We start from the raw sequence: 10,266 nt of genomic DNA, 5'->3' as shown, positions 1-10,266 counted from the left end.
CAAGACAAGAGATAATTAAACATAGATATATGGAATTGAGCTATTGAACCCTCAATGAATTTGTGTTTACTCTCTAATCACTCAGTGTTTGGGGTTAATCACTCTATTCTTTTCTAGTCATGCTTTCTAAAACTTTGTTCTTCATCTAACCAATCAACAAATATATAATGTATATATGCAAACATCATGAGGTCTTTTTCAAGGTTGTAATGGGGCTAAGGTAAAGGTACGGGTATATATAAGGCTAAGTGAGCTATAAATTAAATCCTTGATTAGTCTAAGATCTCACCTATCATATACATACTCTATATGATTAAAATTATGCTTAGCTTCCCATAATTTTCCCACTTTCTTATCACGTACTCATGCATCAAATTATTTTTAATTTTATCCCTGTGTGCATTGATTTTTTCTATTAAACTTTATAATGGGGTAATTTTTTTATCCTCTTATTTATTTAATTAAAAAGGAAATTTTTTTAAACATGAACACAACATATATCAATGCACATGGTATTTTAATTTAATTTGGTTTCACATGAGCATGCTCTCAAATTTTTGATTATTTTATTAATTTAATCCTTTACTATGGACCCATGTTCTCACGTTTCTCCACACTTAGTGGATACACAATCTCTATCTTAAGCTAACCAAAGATTCAACTTGGGATTTATAATTTGTTTTTCTGCTTAAGGCTAGTGATGTGGTTATAGAATAGAAGGGGATTAAAAGGCTCAAGGGGACTAACAAGGGTGACATAAAAGGGTAGGCTTATTTGGGGTAAGTGAGCAAAGATAAATAATGGCCTCAATCACATGCAAGTATGTAAATACATTCTATATTGGACATATAGACTGAAACAAAGTAAATATTGCAAGCATAGAAAAGAAGGGCGAAACACACAGGAATGAAAATTATGGTTAAATGTAACCATACAATTAAGCTCAAAAACTCACAGGTTGTGTGTTCTTTGGCTCAAAAACTATATATCAGTTATGTATATCATGCAAGTAAAAATCAAGAGTTTCCATTCAACTCAATGTGAATCTTTGAATGGCTCTTATAAAATTTAGTATTTTCCTTGAAAAATATTGTCAATTTACCAACATTTATTGCTATATATATATATATATATATATATATATATATATATATATATATAGTGTATGAATTGTTGTGATTATGAAAACTAAAGTTTCTAGTTTACTCTTTTTATTTTCAATTAATCCAAATTATCATATGCTAAAAGGGTAAACTAAGCTAATTAATCCATATTTTCTATATCACAACTTAATAAGCTAAAAGTGCAAACTAAACTAAATATCTATGATATATACAAACCAAAGTGTGAAATATAATGAAGTAAACAAAAATACAGTAAAAGAAAATGTGCAAGTACTGAAAGACAAATAAGATCGGATAAAATAAAAATAAAATAAAAATATAGAAAATAAAGAAAATAGGATAAAAAGAGTTCGAAAGTGGTTCACCAAAAATAAAGTTCGCCAGAGATGGCGACCTCCTCACACTTAAATAATAGCATCGTCCTCGATGCTTAATCAAGCTGGGTGTGAAGAAGTGGCATCTCCGGAAGGATATGCTGCTGGTGTCTCGGTGGGCTCTGGTAGGGATAGTACATGAGGCTCTGCCTGTATCGGTGCCTCTGGGTCTGATGGCTGTGCTTACGGAGGCTCCTCATACTGGGAATCTGCCTACTGAGATGCTCCCTGCTGGTGCTCTGCACGTGCCTCTGCCTCATGGTCATCCGCCTCCTCCTCAGATGGCTCTGATGGTGTGTCAGGCTCGGAGGGGATGTCAGGGGTGCCGGACCGGATCATTAGCTTCATATGCTCATAACGCCGCTTGTTGCAGCGCTCCATCCGATCCAGGCGCTCTAAGAGTCAGCACACCAGGTGGTAGATGGGCTCTGAAGCAGGTGGATGTGCTTTGGTGGTGGCTGCTGCAGTAGGAGCTGAAGGGACAGCAGAAGATGTGGCTGCCTCAGCAGAGTTAGTGAGAAAGGGTGGTCGGTAGCCCAAAGCCTAGAACTTCCTGCTGTGAGGGATAATTTTCTTGCATTCGGCGGCAGGTGGCTTCTCATCCGCAATCTCCCAGGGCACCTCAGCTCGGCGTCCCATCTGAGTAATCAAGTATGGAAGGAGCAGAGTGCCTCGGACATGGACCCTCGACATATAATATCGGATAAATCTGGGAAGGTACAGGTCCTTGCCCTCCATCACACACCAAATGAGGGTAATCATGGCAGCTGGCATCTCTGTCTCATGAGTGCTCGCATCATGTAGTTACTCAGAATCTGCTGCCAAAGCCAAGCTTTGTTCCCTTTGAAGCCACTGTGGACTTGCCCATGACCCATGGGACAGTAGGATCAAGTGCTATAGTTCGCTTCACTGCGTCCCAGTCAAACCTCATGAATCTCATAACCTCTTCAGCCTACTGATAACCATCTGGTTTATCTGATTTAGGTAGGAGCTGGAGGATATCTTCTATTGCTTCCTTAGTAACCAGAATCTGTTTTCCTCTAAGTTGTACGGCATTGGTGCACGAAATTGTGATCATCAATGGCGCCATCAACATGGTACGCTCAATTGTAATCTCAACTTTTTATCACAACTTCGCACAACTAACCAGCAAGTGCACTGGGTCGTCCAAGTAATAAACCTTACGCGAGTAAGGGTCGATCCCACGGAGATTGTTGGTATGAAGCAAGCTATGGTCATCTTGTAAATCTCAGTCAGGCGGATATAAAATAGTTATGGAGTTTTCGAATATAAGTAATAAGTAAATATAAAATAAGGATAGAAACACTTATGTAATTCATTAGTGAGAATTTCAGATAAGCGTATAGATATGCTTTCGTTCCTCTGAATCCCTGCTTTCCTACTGTCTTCATCCAATCAGTCTTACTCCTTTCCATGGCTGGCTTTATGTAAGGACATCACCGTTGTCAATGGCTACTTTTAATCCTCTCTGGAAAATGGTCCGATGCGCTGTCACTGCATGGCTAATCGTCTGGAGGCGTCACCCTTGCCAATGGCTGCATCCTATCCTCTTGTGAAAATGGTCCAAATGCTCTATCACAGCACGGCTAATCATCTGAGGTTCTCGATCATACTGAATAGGATTCACCCTCCTTTTGCGTCTGTCACTACGCCCAGCACTCGCGAGTATGAAGTTCGTCACAGTCATTCAATCACAGAGTCCTACTCGGAATACCACAGACAAGGTTTAGACTTTCTGGACTCTCATGAATGCTGCCATCAATCTAGCTTATACCACGAAGATTCTGATTAAGAGATCCAAGAGATACTCATTCAATCTTAGGTAGAACGGAAGTGGTTGTCAGGCACGCGTTCATAGGGAATGATGATGATTGCCACGTTCATCACATTCAGGTTGAAGTGTGAATGAATATCTTAGAAGCGGAATAAGTTGAATTGAATAGAAAAACAGTAGTACTTTGCATTAATCTTTGAGGAACAGCAGAGCTCCACACCTTAATCTATGGAGTGTAGAAACTCTACTGTTTGAAAATACATAAGTGAAGAGAGGGTAAGCATGGCCGAATGGCCAGCCCCCAAACGTGATCAATAGATCAAAATATAATCCAAAGATGTCTAATACAATAGTAAAAAGTCCTATTTATACTAAACTAGTTACTAGGGTTTACAGAAGTAAGTAATTGATGCATAAATCCACTTCCGGGGCCCACTTGGTGTGTGCTTGGGCTGAGCTTGAATGTTACACGTGCAGAGGCTCTTTCTGGAGTTGAACACCAGGTTGTAACGTATTTCTGGCGTTCAACTCTGGTTTGTGACTTGTTTCTGGCGTTTAACTCCAGACAGCAGCGTAGAACTGGCGTTCAACGCCCTTTTACGTCATCTAAACCCGCCCAAAGTATGGGCTATTATACATTGCTGGAAAGCCCTGGATGTCTACTTTTCAACGCAATTAGAAGCGCGCCATTTTGAGTTCGGTAGCTCCAGAAATTCCACTTTGAGTGCAGGGAGGTCAGAATCCAACAGCATCAGCAGTCCTTCTTCAACCTCTGAATCTGATTTTTGCTCAAGTCCCTCAATTTCAGCCAGAAAATACCTGAAATCACAGAAAAACACACAAACTCATAGTAAAGTCTAGAAATGTGAATTTAACATAAAAAATAATGAAAACATCCCTAAAAGTAACCAAATTCTACTAAAAACATACTAAAAATAGTGCCAAAAAGCGTATAAATTATCCGCTCATCACAACACCAAACTTAAACTGTTGCTTGTCCCCAAGCAACTGAAAATCAAATAGGATAAAAAGAAGAGAATATACTATAAATTCCAAACTATCCATGAAACGTAGCTCCAATCAGATGAGCGGGACTTGTAGCTTTTTGCCTCTTGAATAGTTTTGGCATCTCACTTTATCCATTGAGGTTCAGAATGATTGGCATCTATAGGAACTCAGAGTTCAGATAGTGTTATTGATTCTCCTAGTTCAGTATGATGATTCTTGAACACAGCTATTTTATGAGTCTTGGCCGTGGCCCTAAGCACTTTGTTTTCCAGTATTACCACCGGATACATAAATGCCACAGACACATAATTGGGTGAACCTTTTCAGATTGTGACTCAGCTTTGCTAAAGTCCCCAATTAGAGGTGTCCAGGGTTCTTAAGCACACTCTTTTTTATCTTTGGACCTTGACTTTAACCGCTCAGTCTCAAGTTTTCACTTGACACCTTCACGCCACAAGCACATGGTTAGGGACAGCTTGGTTTAGCCGCTTAGACCAGGATTTTATTCCTTTAGACCCTCCTATCCACTGATGCTCAAAGCCTTGGGATCCTTTTTATTTGCCCTTGCCTTTTGGTTTTAAGGGTTATTGGCTTTTTGCTCTTGCCTCTTGGTTTTAAGAGCTTTTGGCTTTTTCTGCTTCCTTTTTCTTTTTCTTTCTATATTTTTTTTCGCCTATTTTTTTTTCTTTTTTTTTTCTGCAAGCTTTGTTCTTTGCTGCTTTTTCTTGCTTCAAGAATCATTCTTATGATTTTTCAGATTATCAAATAACATGTCTCCTTGTCATCATTCTTTCAAGAGCCAACATATTTAACATTTTTAAACAACAACTTCAAAAGACATATGCACTGTTCAAGCATACATTTAGAAAACAAGAAGCATTGTCACCACATCAATATAATTAAACTAAGTTCAATGATAAGTTCGAAACTCATGTACTTTTTGTTCTTTTGAATTAAAATAGTTTTCATTTAAGAGAGGTGATGGATTCATAGGACATTCATAACTTTAAGACAAAGTTACTAAATACTAATGATCATGTAACGAAGACACAAACATAGATGAGCACTTAACATAGAGAAAACGAAAAACAGAGAAAGTAAGAACAAGGAATGAGTCTACCTTAGTGATGGGTGCGTTTCCTTCATGAGTAACCAATGATGTCCTTGAGCTCTTCTATGTCTCTTCCTTGTCTTTGTTGCTCCTCCCTCATTGCTTTTTGATCTTCTCTAATTTCATGAAGGATGATGGAGTGCTCTTGATGTTCCACCCTTAGTTGCCCCATGTTGGAACTTAATTCTCCTAGGGAGGTGTTGATTTGCTCCCAATAGTTTTGTGGAGGAAAATGCATTTGAGGCATCTCCGGGATCTCATGGTGATGAGCTTCATGCGCCTCTTGAGCTCCATGAATGGGCTCTCTTGCTTGCTCCATCCTTTTCTTAGTGATGGGCTTCTCTTCCTCAATGGGAATGTCTCCTTCTATGAAAGGTCCAGCTGAATAACATATATGGCAAATAAGATGAGGAAAAGCTAACCTTGCCATGGGGGAGGACTTTTCGGCTATTTTGTAGAGTTCAAGGGAGATGACTTCATGAACTTCTACTTCCTCTCCAATCATGATGTTATGAATCATGATGGCCCGATCCACAGTAACTTCGGATCGGTTGCTAGTGGGGATGATGGAGCGTTGTATGAACTCCAACCATCCTCTAGCTACAGGCTTGAGGTCCAGTCTTCTTAGTTAAACCGGCTTGCCTTTGGAGTCAATCTTCCATTGAGCTCCTTCCACACATATGTCCATGAGGACTTGGTCCAACCTTTGATTAAAGTTGACCCTTCTAGTGTAGGGGTGCGCATCTCCTTGCATCATAGGCAAGTTAAACGCCAACCTCACATTTTCTGGACTAAAATCTAAGTATTTCCCCCGAACCATGGTGAGATAATTCTTTGGGTCCAGGTTCTTACTTTGATCATGGTTCTTAGTGATCCATGCATTGGCATAGAACTCTTGAACCATTAGGATGCCGACTTGTTGGATGGGTTTTGTTAGAACTTCCCAACCTCTTCTTTGGATTTCATGTCGGATCTCCGGATACTCATTCTTCTTGAGCTTGAAAGGGACCTCAGGGATCACCTTCTTCTTGGCCACAACATCATAGAAGTGGTCTTGATGAGCTTTGGAGATGAATCTTTCCATCTCCCATGACTCGGAGGTGGAAGCTTTTGTCTTCCCTTTTTCTTTTCTAGAGGATTCTTCGGTCTTAGGTGCCATCAATGGTAATGGAAAAACAAAAGGCTTATGCTTTTACCACACCAAACTTAGAATTTTGCTCGTCCTCGAGCAAGAAAAGAAAGAATAGATGAAGAAGAAGAAGAAATAGAGGAGAGGGAGAGGGAGATGTGTTTCGGTCAATAAGGGGAAGAGACGGTTGTGTTGTGTGAATTTGAGGAAGAATGGAGGGCTTTATATAGGGAAGGGAGGGGGGTTAGGTTCGGCCATTTAGTGCACTGGGTGAAGTTTATAAGGTAGGTTTATGGGGAAGAGTGGATGGATGTGAGTGGTGAAGTGGTGATAGGGAAGAGAGATTGAGGTGATTGGTGAAGAGTTTTGGGGAAGAGTATTTATGGGATTGTGTGAAAGAGGGGTGAGAAGAAGTGAGTGGAGGTAGGTGGGGATCCTGTGGGGTCCACAGATCCTGAGGTGTTCAAGGATTTACAACCTTGCACCAAATTAGGCATGTAAAATGCCTTTGCACACAACTCTGGGCGTTCAACGCCAGATTGGTGCTTGTTTTGGGCGTTGAACGCCCATTTGTTGCCCATTTTTGGCGTTGAACGCCAGAACCATGCTTGTTCTGGGTGTTCAGCGCCAGCTCTTCTCCAGGATGCAATTCTGGCATTCAAACGCCCAGATGCTGCCCATTTTGGGCATTCAGCACCAGAACCATGCTCTGTTCTGGCATTGAACGCCAGCCAGATGCTTCTTACTGGCGTTTAAACGCCAGTAAGGTCTTCCTCCAGGGTGTGATTTTTCTTCTACTGTTTTTGATTCCGTTTTCAATTTTTATATTTATTTTGTGACTCCACATGATCATGAACTTAATAAAACATGAAAGAACAAGAAAAATAAAATTAGATAGAAATTGGGTTGCCTCTCAACAAGCGCTTCTTTAATGTCAATAGCTTGACAGTGGGCTCTCATGGAGCCTCACCGATGTTTAGAGCATTGTTGAGACTTCCCAACACCAAACTTAGAGTTTGGATATGGGAGTTCAACACCAAACTTAGAGTTTGACTGTGGGGGCTCTGGTTGACTCTGTTTTGAGAGAATCTTTTTATGCTTCCTCTCCATGTTTACAGAAGGATGACCTCGAGTCTTAAACACAAGGGAGTCCTCATTCAATTGAAGGACTAGTTCACCTCTGTCAACATCAATCACAGCTCTTGCTGTGGCTAGGAAGGGTCTTCCAAGGATGATGGATTCATCCTCATCCTTCCCAGTATCTTGGACTATGAAATCAGCAGGGATGTAAAGGCCTTCAACCTTTACTAACACATCCTCTACTTGTCCATAAGCCTGTTTTCTTGAATTGTCTGCCATCTCTAATGAGATTTTAGCAGCTTGCACCCCATAGATTCTCAGTTTCTCTATTACAGAGAGAGGCATGAGGTTTATCCCTGAACCAAGGTCTCACAGAGCCTTTTCAAAGATCATGTTGCCTATGGTACAAGGTATTAAGAACTTTCCAGGATCCTGTTTCTTCTGAGGTAATGTCAGTTAATCCAGATCACTTAGTTCATTGGTGAACAAGGGAGGTTCATCTTCCCAAGTCTCAATACCAAATAATTTGGCATTCAACTTCATGATTGCACCAAGGTACTTGGTAACTTGCTCTTCAGTAACATTCTCATTCTCTTCAGAAGAGGAATACTCATCAGAGCTCATGAAGGGCATAAGGAGGTTCAATGGAATCTCTATGGTCTCTAGATGAGTCTCAGATTCCTTTGGTTCCTCAGAGGGAAACTCCTTATTGATCACTGGACGTCCCAGGAGGTCTTCCTCCTTGGGATTCACGTCCTCTCCTTCCTTCACAGGTTCGGCCATGGTGATTAATTCAATGGCCTTGCACTCTCCTTTTGGATTTTCTTCTGTATTGCTTGGGAGAGTACTAGGAGGGATTTCAGTGATCCTTTTACTCAGCTGGCCCACTTGTGCTTCCAAATTTCTAATGGAAGACCTTGTTTCATTCATGAAACTCACAGTGGCCTTAGATAGATCAGAGACTAAGTTTGCTAAATTAGAGGTATTTTGTTCAGAGTTCTCTGTCTATTACTGAGTGGATGATGGAAAAGGTTTACTATTGTTAAACCTATTTCTTCCACCATTATTAAAGCCTTGTTGAGGATTTTGATCCTTCCATGAGAAATTTGGATGATTTCTCCATGATGGGTTATATGTGTTTCCATAAGGTTCACCCATATAATTTACCTCTGCTATTGCAGGGTTTTCAGGATCATAAGCTTCTTCTTCAGAAGATGCCTCTTGAGTACTGTTGGATGCAGCTTGCATTCCATTCAGACTCTGAGAAATCATATTGACTTGCTGAGTCAATATTTTGTTCTGAGCCAATATGGCATTCAGAGTGTCAATTTCAAGAACTCCCTTCTTCATAGGCGTTCCATTACTTACAGGATTCCTCTCAGAAGTGTACATGAACTGGTTATTAGCAACCACGTCAATGAGTTCTTGAGCTTCTGCAGGCATTTTCTTTAGGTGAATGGATCCACCTGCAGAAGTGTCCAGTGACATCTTTGATAGCTCCGATAAACTATCATAGAATATATCCAGGATGGTCCATTCTGAAAGCATGTCAGAAGGACACTTTTTGGTCAGTCCTTTGTATCTCTCCCAAGCTTCATAGAGGGATTCACCTTCTTTCTGTCTGAAAGTCTAAACATCCACTCTAAGCTTACTCAGCTTTTGAGGAGGAAAGAACTTGGCTAAGAAAGCCTTGACCAGCTTATCCCAAGAGTTCAGGCTATCCTTAGGTTGAGAGTCCAACCATACTCTAGCTCTGTCTCTTACAGCAAAAGGGAAAAGCATGAGCCTGTAGACTTCAGGATCTACTCCATTAGTCTTAACAGTATCACATATCTGCAAGAATTCAGTTAAGAACTGAAAAGGATCTTCAAATGGAAGTCCATGAAACATGCAGTTTTGCTGCATCAGAGAAACTAATTGAGGTTTCAGCTCAAAGTTGTTTGCTCCAATGGCAGGAATGGAGATGCTTCTTCCATGTAAATTGGAATTAGGTGTAGTAAAGTCACCACGCATTCTCCTTGCATTATTGTTGTTGGGTTCGGCTGCCATCTCCTTTACTTGTTCAAAATTTTCAATAAGGTTGTCTCTGGATTGTTGTAATTTAGCTTCTCTTAGTTTCCTCTTCAGAGTCCTTTCAGGTTCTGGATCAGCTTCAACAAGAATGCATTTTTCCTTGTTCCTGCTCATAAGAAAGAGAAAAGAACAAGAAAAGAAGAGGAATCCTCTATGTCACAGTAAATAGGTTCCTTATTGTTAGTAGAAGAAGAAAAGGAATAGGGGTGAAGAAGAATGAAGAATCCAAACACAAGGGTAAGGATAGGAGCAGCGATGTGAGATGAAGAGAAGTGTTAGTAGATGAATAAATAATTAGAAGGAGATGAGGAAGATGGAGAATTTTCGAAAATAATTTTTGAAAAAGAGTTAGTGATTTTCGCAAATAGTTTTTGAAAAAGGTTAGTAATTTTCGAAAATTAAAATCAAAAATTAAAATAATTAGTTAATTAAAAAGAATTTTTGAAAAAGAGGGAAGATATTTTCGAAAATTAGAGAGAGAGAGTTAGTTAGGTGGTTTTGAAAAAGATAAGAAACAAACAAAAAGTTAGTTAGTTAGTTGAAACAAATTTGAAAATCAATTTTGAAAAGAT

At 39.9% G+C, this 10,266-nt stretch overlaps 1 non-coding gene across 1 annotated transcript; it reads left to right on the top strand.

Moving 5' to 3' along the window:
• Positions 1 to 9,163: 9,163 nt before the first annotated feature.
• LOC148565531 (small nucleolar RNA R71) lies at positions 9,164 to 9,271 on the top strand. The gene has a single exon (XR_015883848.1). It is a non-coding gene; the product is annotated as a small nucleolar RNA R71 (small nucleolar RNA).
• Positions 9,272 to 10,266: the final 995 nt, after the last annotated feature.

Source organism: Arachis ipaensis, chromosome B5 (assembly GCF_059453495.1).
Source record: "Arachis ipaensis isolate K30076 ecotype BB chromosome B5, ASM5945349v1, whole genome shotgun sequence".
Lineage (NCBI taxonomy): Eukaryota > Viridiplantae > Streptophyta > Magnoliopsida > Fabales > Fabaceae > Arachis > Arachis ipaensis.
Note: the sequence above shows the minus strand (reverse complement) of the source record. Positions and strands in the feature narration are given on the sequence as shown.